This window comes from Papio anubis, chromosome 2, assembly GCF_008728515.1.
Source record: "Papio anubis isolate 15944 chromosome 2, Panubis1.0, whole genome shotgun sequence".
NCBI classification, from domain to species: Eukaryota; Metazoa; Chordata; class Mammalia; order Primates; family Cercopithecidae; genus Papio; species Papio anubis.
In genome coordinates this window covers 160,106,061-160,125,807 of record NC_044977.1, presented here as the reverse complement: position 1 = coordinate 160,125,807, position 19,747 = coordinate 160,106,061, and the positions used below count along the sequence as shown (strand labels likewise).

The following is a 19,747-nucleotide window of genomic DNA, read 5'->3' as shown; positions in this document are numbered from 1 at the left end:
TTCCTCATCTATTTCAGTTCACCGAAATAGATCTCTAGGCTAGTCCACCATTCTCTTCACTTCCATGAAATCTATCCTTTGTGATATATTGCATGCTTTAGCAGACCCATCCCTGGAAAACTGTATGTAAAAACTGCTTTGGTATATCAAACCTAATTTTTCCCATGGGCTTAGGCCAGAGCTTTCTGAGGAGTGCCTCGTACACTAGTGAACCAGGAAAGTGATACAGATGGTAGCATCATTGATGCCCTCAGTTTTCAGGGTGGCTAGGCTGGAGTCCCCAAGACAACTCAGAATCTGAAGTAACCTCACATACTGTACAAATATAATTTTTATGAGTGCTTGGATGTGAAAAACTTTGGAAAGCCCTGTCTTCGGTTTATGAAGTAAGAGAAACATCCCCCACAGGAAGAAAAATTAAGATGCCATGGAATGGTACTTAAGATTTCAGCAAAACTTAAACAAGCATGTGCATACAAGCAGTACATTTCAATAAAAACTTTCAGATGAAATAGGAATAGTCCTAAATATATGTTATGGTAATTCAGAAGAAAAGCCTATAAGAACCCTAGTAACCTTCACAGCAGATGTGGGAGAGCTAGACAGGAGTTTTTCCCCCTTACCTCTGAGTATGGCTGACATGGAAAAAGCTATCACTCTCCAAAAAACTTTTACAGAAACCAAGTTTACCTTTTTTTGTCCCTTTTATCACCTCATGGCACCTCTTTCTCTCCCTTTTAAAAATAGTCTGGTCCATTTCAGAGAGCACAAGATGACTGGCTTTGGCGTCTGGAGAGAGAAGATCTTCTCTCAATTCCAACAACCAACAGTATAATACTGACAAGTTACTTTAAGGGAAGAAATACAAATTCCTGTACAAATGTTTACCTTGTCCATTTCTAAATACAAATTCTGGGGTGACTTAAGATAAAAATAATCATTTTTTTCAGCATAATTATGGGATCTTCTTGTTTCTTTGTTTCAAGTCATGCCAACCACAGAGATGATCTGAGAATGTGACACTTCACAGCCATCAACATCCAGAGAGTTCATCTGATTCAACACTTTGATTTCAGATATAAAAACAAGGTTTCAGAGAGCTAGTTACCCCTAAAAAGTATTTAATGAGTCCAGAATCCAGGTCTACTTAAAATTTTAATATTAGTTTCCCTTTCTTCCCAGCCTTTCCCTAGTTTAAATGGCATTTATTGTATATTTTTAAAATATTTTGGTTTTGGCTGCCCAGCATATGAAGTTCTTTTTTATTTGCAGGGAGCTCCCAACTTTTGGTCACCTTCCCAAAAGAAGCTGAAAGTGTTAGATGAGGGCTTGCTTACATAGACTCCCTTGCAGCTAGGGCACAGACATGTGATCTATGCTCTGCCAATCTGACCTACCAGCAAAGACTTTTACTCTGGAATAGAAGGGAAGCAATTGCTCTCAGACAACATTAGCACAGTGGCTTCCTCACCAGAACCAGTAATGAGATATCATTTGGGATCTGCCCTTTGGCCTTGAACTTGGTCCTCCAGACACATCAACATTTTTGTGAGCTCACCAGTATCTATTCAGTAAATTCTTTAGCCAGAATCTTCTATTCCTTGCAACTAAGACCCTTGACAAGTACAACTAATAATATTTCTATTTGTAAATCTTATCAAACACTTGCCATGTTCTAGGTATTGTTCTAAGCACTTATTGTTCTAAGTTCCAAGTATACATTCATTTAATCCTCATGATGACTCCATGATATAGGTATCATGATTATGTCCATTTTACTGGTGAGAAAACTGAGGCACAGTGAGGGAAATAATTTCAGATTCAGAAATTTTCTAAAACTTTTAAGCAATGAAGAAGGAGGGCTAGGAATTGAACCAGGCTGTTTGGATCTAACTCTGAGCTCTTAATCACTACACATACTACTTCTGCCTATTTTTTTTCTGATTACATAATTAATAACTATAGAAATATTTAAACACTATAGAAGAGTAGAAGGAAGAAAATAAAAATAAACCACAACTCTACTGCTTATCAAAAACTATTGTCTACAATAGTTAAACTATTTAAGTTTAGCCAGTACAGTACAATTTACTTCCTTGGTCACACTAACCATATTCCAAGTGCTCAGCAGCTCAGGAGCCTCATGGCTACTGTGCAGATGTAGCACATTTCTGTCATCTTAGAAAGTGTTAGTGGATGATGCTGGAGAGTCTGCTGGCATCCTCTCTTCGTAGCCCTCTGTGGCTACGTACACACACACATAATTTTACATAAATGGTAAAAAGCTGTAGATGAAAGCGAATAAAGAAGAGCCCCACAATAAAAAACAGCTTTTAAAATATTATTTTCTCTTCCTTTGACCTTTCCCCTCCCTTCTCTCTAATAAACCAAGAGTGCATGACTCCTTCGGTTCATAAATGTTTTTCTCTAGGCTCTTACAACCATATAAAGTCACATATTCACATGTATAAGGCCTTATTGTTGTTGATAAACACTTTTAGCCCACTTTCTTTTTTCACTTAATAAAACATGAAAATCATTTTAAGTTGCCCAGTGCAAATCTAATTTATTAGTGGCTGTGTGGAATTCCATGGTTCAGACATTTGACAATATTTCCAATCTTCCCTCATTGATGTGCTTCTTTCCATTTTTTTCTATCACAAGCAATGCCCAATAAACATTACTGGCCATAGATCCTTATAAACTAAGACTTCTATTTCTACAGGATTGATTCCCAGGAGTAGGATTGTTGGATTAAAGGGAATGTTTACATTTAATTTTAATAGCTATTGCCAAATTCTATCCCAAGGGCTAGAATGATCCCCATCTCCTCCAGCAATGCATTAGTCTACTGTAATCTGCCCTCTCTTTTCCTCTTCTGTCTCCCCCTACTCCAGACACCCCCATCCTGGCCAGCACTGCATGCTATCATATCTTTTAATGACTCTCAGAATTATTAATGAATGTATTGTCTGTCAACATTAGCATACCAAGTGTGGAACAGTGGCAGTAGCTGCCCAAGGTATAAACAATAAAATGTCACACTGTATGTAGAGGATACAAAAATAGTAATAAAACTGACTAAAAGTTGGTTTGCTTTTTATTATCACCAGACATTGGCCATGTTAAACAGTGTTATTGGTAACATGCCCCTCCCCTCAAAAATCTTTCATTGGCCTAAATTCTAGGCAATTTCTGTGGTTACTGTTGAGTCTTAAGAATAGATAGAATAGATATGTAAAGCTTCAAATCCCAGTTATGTACTTGGCCTCAAACACACATGGACTCAGCTACATGTTTGTTTCAAGAGTAAATTTATGAGGTTCTCAAAAATTCTCTCTAACTTCAGGTGTGGTTTATGTATGCAGCCATTGTGGTACCACACATTTTTGTGCTTAAACAGGAGATTTAAAATAAACCATGATAGCTGAATGCAATTTTTCTTTTTTGAGATTAAAAAAAAACATGAAAATATTTCCAAACAGTTAGAATCAGTTTTGAATAACGTATTCTGAAGATACATTAGCACCAGGCTTTAAAATTTTCCTTGAAGTTTGGTGCACAGAAATTGTGGAGAAGCCCATGAACAATGCAATAACCATAAAAAATAAGGAAATAAATAATTCCATATAAAACATAATCAAATGTTGAAGAAGAGTGCCAGGAAAAATGATAAAATGTGCCGGTCTTACAGTGCCAAGAAATCACAAGGGCAATATTTGAACACCTTGATCATTTTCACCAAGAACTAGACATTTACTCTACAGCAGTGGATCAAATCAGTGTTCACTATTCAATCATTTGTTAAGTTTTAGTAGAAGATGTAATAGAAACTTACAATGAGATTTCTGGCAAAAATACAAAAATATTTTAGTGGAAGTGTTTCAACTGCAGAGACATTTGAAATCCACTGAGGTCAATCCTGAAGAAACAAAGATGTGAACAATGGTACAATTTCTGGAATTTCTTGTGAAATGTGATTTTTATTAATCTCTATCTAATTTATCTTTATGCTTAAGACTTAAAGATTTATTGGTTGCTTCGTGTTAAAGAAACTTTCAAAATTAAAATTAATAATGAGTTTTTAATGAACTGTGAGTGAAGATAGGTGGACAAATCTGGCTGTTTCTTTAACATGGATATGCAAATATTGACAAAATAACTGACATTTGCAGAAGTTAAAGCTCAAAATCAAGAAATACAATGTTTTCAGAGGAAAATGGTGGCTAGGACGCAGGACTAATTTGCAGCTATCACTCAGATAGACAGACCAGCATGTGGAGACCCATATCGTGAACCTTTGCTCTAAGAACCACCATAGGAATATAACAGGAAGGCCAAGAGAATTAGCAGACCCTTTGAAGGAGGTGGATTGCTGCTGCAGGCTCCGTGGGACAGCCAACAAACTCTGAGGACAAAGGACATAATCTCTTGGGAGCTCTATGGCCCAGCACACCACCTGACCAAGGGCAAGCTTGTATCCTTCCTATCCTACTGCAGCTGATGCACTCTTGAAAGCACCATCTTCTGGCTGGAGACCAACCAACACGAGACCAGTGCATTTAACAAAAATACAACCAAGGACCCTCAGAGTCCACTTCACTCCCCTGCCACCTCCACCAGAGCAGGTGCTGGTATCCACAGCTGCCAGACTAGAAGAGGAGTCACATCAAAAAACTCCTTGTGGACACTCTCCAGTACCAGCCTGGAGCCTGGTAGTTCTGCTGAGTGGCTAGATCCAGAAGAGAAATAACAATCACTGCAGTTTGGCTCTCAGGAAGCCCCATCCCTAGGGGAAGGTGGAGAGGACCACATCAAGGGAGCACCCCTGTGGGGCAAAAGAACAGCAACCCTTGATTCTCAGATCTTCCCTCTGACACAGTCTACCCAAATGAGAAGAAACCAGAAAAACAATTCTAGTAACATGATAAAACAAGGTTCTTTAATACCATCAAAAGATCACACTAGCTCACCAGCATTGGATCCAAACCAAGACAAAATCTCTGAATTGCTGGAGAAAACTGCCAGGAAAAGAATTCAGAAGGATCTTTCGGTGGGCAGAGCAAGATGGCCGAATAGGAACAGCTCCAGTCTACAACTCCCAGCGCGAGCGACACAGAAGACCGGTGATTTCTGCATTTTCAACTGAGGTACTGGGTTCATCTCACTAGGGTGTGCCGGACAATCGGTGCTGGTCAGCTGCTGCAGCCCGACCAGCGAGAGCTGAAGCAGGGCGAGGCATCGCCTCACCTGGGAAGCGCAAGGGGAAAGGGAATCCCTTTTCCTAGCCAGGGGAACTGAGACACACAACACCTGGAAAATTGGGTAACTCCCACCCCAATACTGTGCTTTAAGCAAACAGGCACACCTGGAGATAATATCCCACACCTGGCCAGGAGGGTCCCACGCCCACGGAGCCTCCCTCATTGCTAGCACAGCAGTCTGCGATCTCGCGGCAAGGCAGCAGCCAGGCTGGGGGAGGGGCGCCCGCCATTGCTGAGGCTTAAGTAGGTAAACAAACCCGCTGGGAAGCTCGAACTGGGTGGAGCTCACAGCAGCTCAAGGAAACCTGCCTGTCTCTGTAGACTCCACCTCTGGGGACAGGGCACAGATAACTACAAAAGCAGCAGAAACCTCTGCAGACGCAAACGACTCTGTCTGACAGCTTTGAAGAGGTTGAGATCTGAGAAGGGACAGACTGCCTGCTCAAGTGGGTCCCTGACCCCTGAGTAGCCTAACTGGGAGACATCCCCCACTAGGGGCAGTCTGACACCCCACACCTCACAGGGTGCAGTACACCCCTGAGAGGAAGCCTCCAAAGCAAGAATCAGACAGGTACACTCGCTGTTCAGCAATATTCTATCTTCTGCAGCCTCTGCTGCTGACACCCAGGCAAACAGGGTCTGGAGTGGACCTCAAGCAATCTCCAACAGACCTACAGCTGAGGGTCCTGACTGTTAGAAGGAAAACTATCAAACAGGAAGGACACCTACACCAAAACCCCATCAGTACGTCACCATCATCAAAGACCAGAGGCAGATAAAACCACAAAGATGGGGAAAAAGCAGGGCAGAAAAGCTGGAAATTCAAAAAATAAGAGTGCATCTCCCCCGGCAAAGGAGCGCAGCTCATCGCCAGCAACGGATCAAAGCTTGACGGAGAATGACTTCGACGAGATGAGAGAAGAAGGCTTCAGTCCATCAAACTTCTCAGAGCTAAAGGAGGAATTACGTACCCAGTGCAAAGAAACTAAAAATCTTGAAAAAAAAGTGGGAGAATTGATGGCTAGAGTAATTAATGCAGAGAAGGTCATAAACGAAATGAAAGAGATGAAAACCATGACACGAGAAATACGTGACAAATGCACAAGCTTCAGTAACCGACTCGATCAACTGGAAGAAAGAGTATCAGCGATTGAGGATCAAATGAATGAAATGAAGCGAGAAGAGAAACCAAAAGAAAAAAGAAGAAAAAGAAATGAACAAAGCCTGCAAGAAGTATGGGATTATGTGAAAAGACCAAATCTACGTCTGATTGGGGTGCCTGAAAGTGAGGGAGAAAATGGAACCAAGTTGGAAAACACTCTTCAGGATATCATCCAGGAGAACTTCCCCAACCTAGTAGGGCAGGCCAACATTCAAATCCAGGAAATACAGAGAACGCCACAAAGATACTCCTCGAGAAGAGCAACTCCAAGACACATAATTGCCAGATTCACCAAAGTTGAAATGAAGGAAAAAATCTTAAGGGCAGCCAGAGAGAAAGGTCGGGTTACCCACAAAGGGAAGCCCATCAGACTCACAGCAGATCTCTCGGCAGAAACTCTCCAAGCCAGAAGAGAGTGGGGGCCAATATTCAACATTCTTAAAGAAAAGAATTTTAAACCCAGAATTTCATATCCAGCCAAACTAAGTTTCATAAGTGAAGGAGAAATAAAATCCTTTACAGATAAGCAAATGCTTAGAGATTTTGTCACCACTAGGCCTGCCTTACAAGAGACCCTGAAGGAAGCACTCAACATGGAAAGGAACAACCTGTACCAGCCATTGCAAAAACATGCCAAAATGTAAAGACCATCGAGGTTAGGAAGAAACTGCATCAACTAACGAGCAAAATAACCAGTTAATATCATAATGGCAGGATCAAGTTCACACATAACAATATTAACCTTAAATGTAAATGGACTAAATGCTCCAATTAAAAGACATAGACTGGCAAACTGGATAAAGAGTCAAGACCCATCAGTCTGCTGTATTCAGGAGACCCATCTCACATGCAGAGACATACATAGGCTCAAAATAAAGGGATGCAGGAAGATTTACCAAGCAAATGGAGAACAAAAGAAAGCAGGGGTTGCAATACTAGTCTCTGATAAAATAGACTTTAAACCATCAAAGATCAAAAGAGACAAAGAAGGCCATTACATAATGGTAAAGGGATCAATTCAACAGGAAGAACTAACTATCCTAAATATATATGCACCCAATACAGGAGCACCCAGATTCATAAAGCAAGTCCTTAGAGACTTACAAAGAGACTTAGACTCTCATACAATAATAATGGGAGACTTCAACACTCCACTGTCAACATTAGACAGATCAACGAGACAGAAAGTTAACAAGGATATCCAGGAATTGAACTCATCTCTGCAGCAAGCAGACCTAATAGACATCTATAGAACTCTCCACCCCAAATCAACAGAATATACATTCTTCCCAGCACCACATCGCACTTATTCCAAAATTGACCACATAATTGGAAGTAAAGCACTCCTCAGCAAATGTACAAGAACAGAAATTATAACAAACTGTCTCTCAGACCACAGTGCAATCAAACTAGAACTCAGGACTAAGAAACTCAATCAAAACTGCTCAACTACATGGAAACTGAACAACCTGCTCCTGAATGACTACTGGGTACATCACGAAATGAAGGCAGAAATAAAGATGTTCTTTGAAACCAATGAGAACAAAGATACAACATACCAGAATCTCTGGGACACATTTAAAGCAGTGTGTAGGGGGAAATTTATAGCACTAAATGCCCACAAGAGAAAGCAGGAAAGATCTAAAATTGACACTCTAACATCACAATTAAAAGAACTAGAGAAGCAAGAGCAAACACATTCTAAAGCTAGCAGAAGGCAAGAAATAACTAAGATCAGAGCAGAACTGAAGGAGATAGAGACACAAGAATTCAGAAGGTCAATTATCAAGCTAATAAAGGAGGCACCAGAGAAAGGTGAAGTCTGACTTAAAGAAATTTTAAAAAAAGATGCAGGGTATAAATGGAAAAGTCTCCAGTGAAATAGATAGGATAAATAAAAAACAATCACAACTTCTGAAGATGAAGGACACTTTTAGAGAAATGCAAAATGCACTGGAAAGTCTCAGCAATAGAATCAAACAAGTAGAAGGCTTTCAAATTAACCCAGTCCAACAAAGACAAAGAAAAAATAATTTTAAAAAATGTACAAAGCCTCCAAGAAGTTTGTAATCCCTCCAACAAGGGATTACATTAAATTACCAAACCCAAGAATAATTGGTGTTCCCAAGGAAGAAGAGAAATCTAAAAGTTTGGAAAATATATCTGAGGGTATAATTGAGGAAAACATCCCTGGCCTTGCTAGAGATTTAGACATTCAAATCCAAGATGCTCAAAGAACACCTGGGAAATTCATCACAAAAAAAATCACCACCTCAGAAAATAGTCATCAGATTGTCTAAAGTCAAGACAAAGAAAAGAACCTTCAGAGCTGTGAGGCAAAAGCACCAGGTAACCTATAAAGGAAAATCTATCAGATTATCTAGCAGATCTCTTAGCAGAATCCCTACAAGCTAGAAGGGATTGGGGTCTTATCTTTAGCCTCTTTAAACAAAATAATTATCAGCCAATAATTTTGTCTCCAGTGAAACTAAGCTTCATAAATGAAGGAAAGCTAGTCTTTTTCAGACAAGCAAGTGCTGAGAGAATTCACCACTACCAAGCCAGCACTGCAAGAACTGCTAAAAGGAGCTCTAACAAATCCTCAAAATACACCAAAATATAATCTCCTTAAAGCATAATTCTGACAGGACCTATATAACAATAACATGATGAAAAAAACCACAAGATATTCAGGCAACAAATCACACAACAAACAGAATAGTACCTCACATCTCAATACTAAGGTGAATGTAAATGGCCTAAATGCTGCACTTAAAAGATACAGAATGGCAGAAAGAATTCACCAACCAAGTATCTGCTGTTTTCCAGAGACTCACCTGACACAGAAGGACTCACATAAACTTAAGGTAAAGGGGTGGAAAAAGATATTCCATGCAAATGGAAACCAAAAGTGAGCAGGAGTAGCTGTTCTTATATCAGACAAAACAAACTTTAAAGCAACAGTAGTTAAAAAAAGACAAAGAGGGACATTATATAATGATAAAAGGACTAGTCCAACAGGAAAATATCACAATCCTATATGTATATATGCACCTAACACTGAAGCTGCCAAATTTATAAAACAATCAGTCCTAGACCTAAGAAATGAGATAAACAGCAACACAATAATAGTAGGGGACTTCAGTACTCCACTGACAGCACTAGACAGGTCATCAGGATAGAATGTCAACAAAGAAACAATGGACTTGAACTATACCCTAGAACAAATGAATTTAACAGATATTTACAGAACATTCTACCCAACAACTGCAAAATATGCATTCTGTTCATCAGCACATGGAACATTCTCCAAGATAGTCCATATGATAGGCCACAAAACAAGTCTCAACAAATTTAAGAAAATCGAAATTATATCAAGTACTCGCTCAGACCACAGTGGAATAAAACTGGAAATCAACTCCAAATGGAACCCTCAAAACTATGCAAATACATGGAAATCAAATAACCTACTGCTGAATGATTGTTGGGTCAGCAATGAAATAAAGATAGAAATTAAAAAATTATTTGAACTGAACAATAATAGTGACACAACCTATCAAAACCTCTGGGATACAGCAAAAGTGGTGCTAAGAGGAAAGTTCATAGCATTAAATGCCTATGTCAAAAAGTCTGAAAAAGCACAAATAGAAAATCGAAGGTCACACCTCAAGAAACTACAGAAACAAGAACAAATCAGACACAAACCCAGCAGAAGGAAAGAAAGAGCAAAGATCAGAGCATAACTAAATGAAATTGAAACAAAAAAAGTACAAAAGATCAAGGACACAAAAAGCTGGTTCTTTGAAAAGATAAATAAAATTGATAGACCATTCATGAGACTAAACAAAACAAAAAACAAAACAGAAACAAGAGAGTAGATCCAAATAAGCTCAATTAGAAATGAAATGGGAGATATTACAACTGACACCACAGAAATACAAAAGATCACTCAAGGCTACTATAAGCACCTTTATGTGCATAAACTAGAAAACCTAGGGGAGATGGATAAATTCCTGGAAATATACAACCCTCCTAGATTAAACCAGGAAGAAATAGAAACTCTGAACAGACAAATAACAAGCAGTGAGATTGAAATGGTAATTTAAAAACTGCCAACAAAAAAAAGTCCAGGACCAGATGGATTCACAACTGAATTCTATCAGACATTCAAAGAAGAATTGGTACCAATCCTATTGACACTATTCCAAAAGATAGAGAAAGAGGGAATCCTCCCTAAATCATTCTATGAAGCCAGTATCACCCTAATACCAAAACCAGGAAAGGACATAACAAAAAAAGAAAACTACAGGCCAATATCCCTGATGAACATACATGCAAAAATCCTCAACAGAATACTAGCTAAGAGAATCCAACAATATATCAAAAAGATAATCCACCATGATCAAGTGGTTTCATACCAAGAATGCAGGGATGGTTTAACATAAGCAACTCAATAAATGTGATACATCACATAAATAGCATTAAAAACAAAAACGTCACGATCATCTCAATAGATGCAGAAAAAGCATTTGACAAAATCCAGCATCCCTTTATGATTAAAGCCCTCAGCAAAATCAGCACACAAGGGACTTACCTCAATGTAATAAAACCATCTATGACAAGCCCACAGCCAACATTATATGGAATGGGGAAAGGCTGAAGGCGTTCCGCCCTGAGAACTGAAACAAGACAAAGATGCCCACTTTCACCACTTCTATTCAACATAGTATTGGAAGTCCTAGCCACAGCCATCAGACAAGAGAAACAGAAAAAGGGCATCCAAATAGGGCATCCAAAGAGGAATTCAAACAGTCATGTTTGCCAATGATATGATTATAGACCAAGAAAACCCTAAAGCCTCATCCAGAAATCTCCTTGAACTGGTAATGACTTCAGCAATGTTTCAGGATATAAAATTAATATGCACAAATCAGTAGCTCTGCTATACACCAAAAGTGACCAGGCTGAGAATCTGACTCCTTGAACTCAACCTTTTTTACAATAGCTGCAAAAAAATTAAAATACTTTGGAATATACTTAATCAAGGAAGTAAAAGACCTCTACAAGAAAAACCACAAAACTACTGAAAGAAATAACAGATGATACAAACAAATAGAAATACATCCCATGCTCATGGATGGGTAGAATCAGTATTGTAAAAATGACCAGATTGCCAAAAGCAATCTACAAATTCAATGTAATTTTCATTAAAATATCACCATCATTCTTCACAAAACTACAAAAAAAAAAGTCCTAAAATTCATATGCAACCAAAAAAGAGCCCACATAGCCAAAGCAAGCCTAAGCAAAAAACAAACAAACAAACAAACAAACAAATCTGGAGGCATCACATTACCTGATTTCAAGCTATACTATAAGGCTATGGTCACGGTTAATACCGAGTGTCAACTTAATTGGACTGAAGGATGCAAAATATTCATCCTGGTTGTGTCTGTGATGGTGTTGCCAAAGGAGTTTAACATTTGAGTCAGTGGGCTGGGAAAGGCAAACCCACCCTTAATCTGGGTGGACACCATCTAATCAGTTGCCAGCACAGCTAGAATATAAAGCAGGCAGAAAAACATGAAAAGACTAGGCAGGCCTAGCCTCCCAGCCTAAATCTTCCTCCCATGCTGGAGTCTTCCTGCCCTCAAACATCAGACTCCAAGTGCTTCAGTTTTGGGACAGGGACTGGCTTTTCTTGCTCCTCAGCTTGCAGATGGCCTATTGTGGGACCTTGTGATCATGTGAGTTAACACTTAAAAAACTCCCCAACTCCCCTTCAATCTGTCAGAGTTCTCTAGAAGGACAGAACTCATAGAATTCTGTCCTTCTAGAGAACTCTGACTAATACAGTCACCAAAACAGCATGGTATTGATATAAAAATAGGCATATAGACCAATGGAACATAATAGAGAACCCAGAAATAAAGCCAAATACTTACAGCTAACTGATCTTCGACAAAGCCAACAAAAACATAAAGTGGGGAAAGGATACCCTATTCAACAAACAGTGCTGGGATAACTGGCCAGCCACATGTAGAAGAATGAAATTGGATCCTCATCTCTCACCTTATATAAAAATCAACTCAAGATAGATCAGAGACTTAAATCTAAGAACTGAAACCATAAAAATTCTAGAAGATAACTTTGGAGAGACCCTTCTAGCCATTGGCTTAGACAAAGACGTAATGACCAACAACCCAAAAGCAAATGCAACAAAAACAAAGATAAATAGATGGGACTTAATTAAACTGAAAAGCTTCTGCACAGCAAAAGAAATAATCAGCAGAGTTAACAGATAGCTTTTTCTCTCACATAGAGTGGGAGTAAAGCTTTGCAATCTATACATCTGACAAAGGACAAATATTCAGAATCTACAAGGACCTCAAACAAATTAGCAGGAAGAAAACAAACAATCCCATCAAAAAGTGAGCCAAGGACATGAATAGACAATTCTCAAAAGAAGATACACCAATGGCCAACAAGTATGAAAAAATGCTCAACATCACTAATTATTATGAAAATGCAAATCAAAACTACAATGTGATATCATCTTACTCCTGCAAGAATGACCATAATCAAAAAATTTAAAAAAATAGATGTTGGTGTGGATGTGGTGAAAAGGGAATACTTGTACACTGTTGGTGGGAATGTAAACTAGTACAACCACTATGGAAAACAGTGTGTAGATTCCTTAAAGAAATAAAAGTAGATCTATGGTTTGATCCAGCAATGCCACCACTGTGTATCTACCCAGAGGAAAAGAAGTCATTATACGAAAAAGGTATGCACTATATATACTTATATGTATATATTAAACAAATTGTATATATTATATACACATACATTTTTATATGTGTGTATATATACATATATATTTATATACATATATTATATTTATATATATTTATATATTTATATGTATATATTATAAATACATATATACACACATATATTTATATGTATATATTATATACACATATATATTTATATGTATATATTATATATACATGTATGTGTGTATATGTATGTGTGTGTGTGTATGTGTGTGTGTGTGTGTGTGTATATAAAGAGAACCCAGAAATAAAGCCAAATACTTACAGCTAACTGATCTTCGACAAAGCAAACAAAAAATGTGTGTGTGTATATATATACACACACACATCGTGGATACTACTCAACCATAAAAAGGAATGAAATGATGGCATTTGCAGCAACCTGGATGGAATTAGAGACCATTTTTCTAAGTGAAGTAACTCAGGAATGGAAAACCAAACATCGTATGTTTTCACTCCTATGTGGGAGCTAAGCTATGAGGACACAAAGACATAAGAATGATACAATAGACTTTGGGGATTCGGGGAAAGCGTGGGAGGAGGGTGAAGGATAAAAGACTTCACACTGGGCTCAGTGTACACTGCTTGGATAATGAGTGCCAAATCTCAGAAATCACCACTAAAGAACTTATACATGTAACCAAACACCACCTGTTTCCCAAAAATCAATTGAAATATAAAAATATTTTAAAAACAGAAATATAACGTTTTCATTACTGAGATAAAGTAGGTAATTTTTTTCTTTTTTTCAAAAATCAGACTGATATAATTTTAAAACATTAATAATTATTTTTCCTTATTGTAATATAATATTTAATTTTTAATTTTTTGGCATAATTATACACATATAATACAATAATAGAAACATTCTCAGTCTGCATTTCTTTTCTTGCCTTCATTATGATTAGTTTCATTCCATGATTATTACTGAAATTTTTTTTGCAGTATAGAGGAGGACAGGGTGTTATAAAACCATTAAAAAGACACCCAATTGGTTTTAAACAGCTAGAATTGGCCTTGAACAGTGTCATCTGAAGCACTGAGCTTTAAAATTGTTCCTTGAAGGTTGGTGCACAGAAATTCTGACACCATTGGGCACATGTCAGCATGTATCAGCTCTAGAACTACCACAGACATCCCAGAAAGAGAAAAGTGACTGACCAAAGGATCCACACATGATTTAATGAGCCATTTACCGTTTCACCGTACCAGCCATGTACACTTACACATGCATGGCTTAATCTTTCTGACAAGCCCATTTCTTTCATTTACATTTCCCTGACTACAGGATAGCCGAGCAGCTTTTCATGTTTTTGGACATCTGACTACCTGCTAGAATTCATTCAGTCCTCTCTGGGATGGTGACACCTAGCCTGCTTGGGTCGGGAATCTCTTTGAAAATATAATGAAGCCTATGGATTTCTTTCTGAGCAAATGGCTCACATTTTCATTGGTACAGACCCTCACACCCAAGTTTAGGGGACTCAGAAACCACCCCTTCCTCATTCTACAGATACAGAAACTCAGGCCTATGATCTTGGACTAAAATAGAGCAAGCCCCATGCCATTTGAGACTTGTTTTTCTCATCTGCTGAACAGAACAATCACACTTAACCTCATAGGATGAATGTAAGGATTAAATGAGTTCATGTCTGAGCATACAGTCTGGAAAACAGAGTTTCTTAAAGTTTGAGTTGATTTCCAATATTTAAAAATGAAGAGATCTCACACTTTTTGAAAAATCCACATTTTTTGGCCTCTCTTAGAAAGGTAGAAACCAGCAATCCTGCCTGTGCTCACCTTGTCATGAGCTAGCAATGGGCTGGGCTGGGAAAACTGCTGTTTCCAGACGCAGGCTTGATTTGCAGATCGCCACTGTTCTCAGCACTCCTCATGTTGCCTGGCAACAGTGTTGACCACTGTTTTTCTTTTCCAAGTAAAGGGGCTTTTATTTTATCTGCCAGGCTAGGAGGGCCTTTGGGCTGGGACTCCTGTGCACATGTCAGTGTCAAATCAGTCACACAAAGGTGATAAGGCCAGAAAAGGATTGAGATGGTGCCGTCCTTCTCTGGGAGACTTGCATTCTATCACTGAGGGAAGGGCCTTCCCATAATCCTGTCACCCTGATCATGAAAAATCCTAGTAATTAACTCTTTTTGCAATCTAGTCAAAAGACTAAAGGTGAAATTGCAGTTGCCTTTACCTCCAAACTGTTTGGCAATTGAGTCGATTTCTCTGTCTCCACTGTCACAACCCTAGTTCCAGCCACAATCACCTGCCCAGATTCTCATGAGACCAAGAAAAGCATTCAAATACCTTTTTGTGTCTTCATGTCCTTTAGATCACACTTGTTTTTAATAAACTCTCAAATTTTAGAGGTAATCAAGTCACAATTGCTGATTATTTCTCTGTTGCCTCTTTTTCATTTCAGGAATGCAAGGGGCATGAAGACAAATCATTGTACAGAAGATGAGGGGTGACGGTTTGGCTGAGCTACAGTGATATTTGTCAACAAATTAGTAACCTGAAGTCAAACATTGTGGGCACTAACTTCTCAGAGGAAAGGTTTGTATGAGCAGCAAGGAGAATAGGAAGAGGAGCTTGGACAGGGATTTCCCAAAGTTTGGAGCTGATACTCTCCAAACACCACTCTTGGAAATTATGAACTTGCAGTTTTGAAATTCAGCTACTGAAAAGCCAGCTTAAACACCATGAACAGAAAAGGAACTATGCAAAGCCGGCTGTCTTGGGAGCACACACATGGTTAGCAGGCTGACAGAGTCCTCTGCCTTCTGTGCCTGCAAGGTAGCACATTCCTCTCCATGCATTTTCTTCTATTTTAATCAGGTACCATGTGGCCTTGGTAAAACCCCACAGGTATCCCTTTCTCTTTTTTCTTTTCTTTTTTCTTTTTTTTTTGAGATGGAGTCCTGCTCTGTTGCCCAGTCTGGAGTGCAGTGGTGCAATCTCGGTTCACTGCAAGCTCCACCTCCCGGGTTCACACCATTCTCCTGCCTCAGCCTCCCAAGCAGCTGGGACTACAGGAGCCCGCCACCAGCCACCACATCTGGCTAATTTTTTTTTTTGTATTTTTAGTAGAGATGGGGTTTCACCGTGTTAGCCAGGATGGTCTCAATCTCCCGACCTCGTGATCCGCCCGCCTTGGCCTCCCAAAATGCTGGGATTATAGGCATGAGCCACTGAGCCTGGCCACAGGTATCCCTTTCTGAGGCAAACTTCTGCAATGCCCAAGTCTTGTTTAGTGTCACTGGATGCTTAGCAACACTTTGAGAAATAGGGGTGTTCTAGTACGTCTTCAAGTGGGGTTCATATGTATGACAGCATGCCCTGGGGTCCTGGCTAAGTCTCAGGCCAGGTCTCCTAAATCAGAGTCTCCAAGGGTAGGTTTGGGGACCCTGTATTTTAAATTAATCAGATCCTGTATCCTCTGCACTTAAAATCCTCCAATGACTTCCCATTGTTTTTAGAAAACAACAACAACCCAATCTCTGTAAGTTTCCATGTCCTATGAGGTCCTACATGGTCTAGACCCTGCCTGTTTATCTCCCATGAGGCTGCCCTCCACCTCTGAGCTCATAACCCAAATGGCCTCTTGTCTGTGCATCATGGCAAGCTCTCTCCTTCCACAGGACCTTTGCACATGCTCTTACCCCTGCCTGAAATGATTTTTTCTTTCCATTTCACCTGGCTAACAACAAATTATCATTTAGTTAAGTCTCAACTCAGAAGTCTCCTGCTGGGTCATATCTCTCATTACTGCTTCTCATAATATTTGTCCCCTATTCACTGGCATGAATAAATTTCCTGTAGTGAGATCTCAAAACTGCAATTAAAAAAAAAATGTATCATGGCAGGAACACTTAACATGAGATCCACCCTCTTAACAAATGCTTCTGAAATGTACAATACAGTACTATTAATTCATACTATACACTTCTCAATGGTGGGCCAGTGTCGACGTCTTCTTCCACTAAATCCACAGAGCTTAAATAATGCCTGGCACATAGTAAGTGCTCAATTCATATTGAGTAAAAGAAATGGTGTTTCCCAATGTGATATCATCCAGTGTCATGACTTTAAGGCCCATCTACTAGATGGTGACTCCTAAATTTACACCTTCAACCTCAAAATGTCTAAAATTAAACTCTTGATCCAATGTTCACCATCTTGGAAAACGGTTTCATCATTCACCCAGTTGCTTAGGGTCCAAAACTTTGTGTCATCCTTAACCTTTCTCTCACCAAATATTTGATCCATCAGCAACTCCTACAGCTTCCTTTCAAAATATGTTCAGAAACCTTCCGGTTCTCACCTGCTCCCCTGCTACTAGGTGCAAATCATTACCACCTCTCAACAAAACTTACTTCTGTAGTCCTTTTTAGAGGGAAACCCTTGGGTGTGTGGAAATAAATGAAGACAACTCTAATGAAAATAAACAGAAACTATGTATTCAGAGTTGGTTATAGCAAGAGAGTCAGCCTCCATTCCTTTTGGTTGGCACAGACTCAAAGGCAAGCAGTGCAGTGTGAATGATTTATAGTGTGAAAAGGGAAGGCTTCATGTTTGCTAGATTGGAAGTTGTTGGTATGGGGAAGCAGGAAATGGGCTACCTGGAAGCAAGGCATCCTATGTGATTGGGTTGGGGAGCATATTTGGTTTTCTCTCGTTGGTCCTGAGTTGGAAGCTGACCAAGTTGTGACCATTTTAGACCAATTGCTGCAGAGGTGGTTTGGCTTTCTGGACTGGTTGCTGCTGAGTTTGTGGATCAGAGTTCTATTTTTAAATGGTGTGGCCACCCTCTGTTTGTTTATTCCATCTCTCAGGTTGATGGGATATTCTATGGCTACTTGTACTGTCCAGCTGGCCCCAACTCTTAATCTAGTTGTAGGGAAACGATGGCAGGTCTAGTGTTCAAAAGAACTGCTTTGCTTCAGGAAACTCCCTCAGAATCACAGAATTGGTCCAGCTAGTCATTGTCTTCCCCAAGACGGGGCAGGTTTTACAGGTAGAAGAGTGTAGACTTGGAAAAACCAGCTTCTCTTGGTGCACAGAGTAAGGGCTCTTACCTCCAGGGCATGCTTGACCCTGTGCTGGACTCTGAAGAGGCAGGCCAACAAAGCCCCACTCTGCCTGAGGATTTCCCAGCCTTCTATGAGGAGTGTGGCTCCTTGCTTGGTCCCTGCAGACTTCAGTTTGGCCTCTTCTTTCCTCAAGGCTCACGGACTTCCTTGGGAAGGGAGGCCCCTGTCTATTTCCTTGGGTTCTAATTTCATCCATTCTCTGTGTGAGGAATCTCTGGTGGTTTCAAAGCATGTCTGCAAATTCTTTGACACTCCTTTTTGTAAGAGGTGGACTTGAGTTTCCCTCCCCTTGCATACAGGCCAACCTTAATGATTCATTTTTAATGAATAGAATGTAGCAAAAGTGATGCTGTGTGATTTCCAAGTTTAGGTCATGAAAAGTGATAGAGCTTCTGCCTGGATCTCTCTTTGGAACATGCACCTTTGGTTCTCTCAGCTGTCATGCAAGAAATAGGTCCACTCTGAAGCTGCTGTACTGGTGATCAGATGCAGAGCCCATGTCGAGAGCAGAGAGATGTCTGAGCAGCCCCAGCCTTTCCAGCTCCCAGCTGCTTGAGTCTGCCTAGCCCAGGCATCAGACATGTGGATGAAGAAGCTTTTGAGATGACCCCAGCCCCAGCCACCATCACAAACAAATGCATGAGAGACCCCAAGTAAGAACCACCTAGCTGAGCTTAGTCAGACCTCAGACCTGTGAAAGATCTAATAATAGATGGCAGTTGTTGTTTACACTACTAAGTTTGGGCTACTTTGTTACACAGCAATAGATAACTGCTACAGAATCCTTGAACACCGCTGAGATAAAGAAGGAACAGGCGAGAGGAGCTATGGAGATTGGACACCATCTGTGTGGTACCTCACTGCCAGTCGTATCTGCAGCCTTGCTGAGGGGCAGGTCACTCCACTGCCACTGACCTGGGAGGATCAGCCTGGGATTTTTCAAATGTAAATGTCATCAAAATATAGTACTAAACTCATAATTAATACAAGAATACCCTTCAAATTATACATCCTAGGGAGGGAGAAATTTAAATGACATTTGGTTATACGTGGTTAAAATTCTAATTCAGTCAAAAATACTAGGTTTAAAGATAATTTTTTTTTTCCTCCCCATGGAAACTATCTCATCTTTTCTTTCCTTGTGAATACAAGATTTTTCTGGAATTTCTACTAATTACAAAAATAAGCCATGGCAAATTATGGGACCTTCAAGATTATTTAGTTCAACTCTCATTCTTACTGATAAGGAAACTGAGTCTCAGAGAAGTGAAGGAATGTCCCTGAGTTAATAGATGGCAAGCAGTGGCTAGAGTCTAGGATTTTAGACTTCCAGTCCACTGTGCATTTCAAGTCATGAATGCTTGTTTTATATATGTAACA

At 39.6% G+C, this 19,747-nt stretch overlaps 1 long non-coding RNA gene across 1 annotated transcript in view; it reads left to right on the top strand.

Annotated features, from left to right (window-relative positions):
• LOC116273659 overlaps window positions 1–19,468 on the top strand; it is a 37,680-nt gene extending 18,212 nt beyond the window's left edge. The window contains exons 4-5 of the long non-coding RNA XR_004181974.1: window positions 15,697–15,830; window positions 19,129–19,468. This is a non-coding gene — a long non-coding RNA (uncharacterized LOC116273659). The remainder of the gene's footprint in view (window positions 1–15,696; window positions 15,831–19,128) is intronic.
• Window positions 19,469–19,747: the final 279 nt, after the last annotated feature.